The sequence below is a fragment of the Coenobita brevimanus genome, chromosome 23 (genome assembly GCF_032717465.1).
Source record: "Coenobita brevimanus isolate Jiangsu-jjx chromosome 23, ASM3271746v2, whole genome shotgun sequence".
In the NCBI taxonomy this organism is placed as follows: Eukaryota; Metazoa; Arthropoda; class Malacostraca; order Decapoda; family Coenobitidae; genus Coenobita; species Coenobita brevimanus.
In genome coordinates, this window is record NC_136976.1 from 25,036,740 (window position 1) to 25,037,886 (window position 1,147).

Sequence of the window (1,147 nt, forward strand, 5' to 3'; positions counted from 1 at the left end):
CAGTCAATATATGGATTATCAAAATCTCTCAAAATAATGTATATATTTGCTGTTTTCTATTACTGGTTTTATTTAGCCGTACGGTAATTTATCGTTTTCCTCATCTAACATGGGTGGTCTGTATTAGTGATGGTTCGAATATTTGCATTCCTCTTAGCAAATATGCGCAAATTTTTCAATATTTGCATTCTCATGTTGTCATGCGAGTTTTCTGCGAATATTAATAATGTAACTTTATAGAATTTGTAGAAAATCAAAGAGTTAAAAGCATGAGTAGAAGGAGTATTCTAGAATAGTGTTACCAAACAAGCAGCTGTGCCAAGCTAGCTAGGGCTGTTTGCTGCATCATGGAGTGTTGCCAGATTCCCAGAAAAGTCCGGATATCCCCGGATTTTTTGTCTAATTACAAATTTTCAGAATTTTTCATAAAAAGTAGGTAATCTCCAGATTTTTAGTTCATAACCAGAAAAAGTACTCTAAATCTTAATTTCTGAGAGAGAGAGAGAGAGAGAGAGAGAGAGAGAGAGAGAGAGAGAGAGAGAGAGAGAGAGAGAGAGAGAGAGAAAAAGAGAGAGAGAGAGAGAACACTGTCACGAATTGGCGTGATTTTCTATCTAAATAAACTCGTGACATTGAACTTTGTGGGAAACCGCAGATTCTAGTGGAATCCCAGTAGCATCACTCAGTCAACCGCAACATATTCACCCGATCGGGAGTGTTTTCATAACATTTTTCACTGTTTCATAAGTGATCATCCTTGCGCGCGACATTGGCACATCCGCCGAGTGATTTATTATGGGCGTGTTTCGCTCACTTCTAGCCGTTACCAGTTGGTGGCTGGCCTCAGTTCTTGCCTCACTTGTTTGAATTCAGTTAGGTTTGAAGCGCCGTGAGACCAGGTCGTTCTTTAGCGGGTTCCTGAAGTCTCCACTCAGTGTGATCCGGCATAGAGGTTCAGCATGTGTGGCAGTGTCCTTCCTCAGCAACAAAGCCCAGTTCATCCCGCCTAGCCCCTTTTCTGACCAGTATTTTTCTTTCATTTTTCCTAGGCTTAAGAGTTTAGCTTTTGAGTGAGCGAGTGAGTGTGTTCTTATTTTGAGTTCATTTTGAAACATGTAATGTAAATTTAACCCATTGTAATCAATAA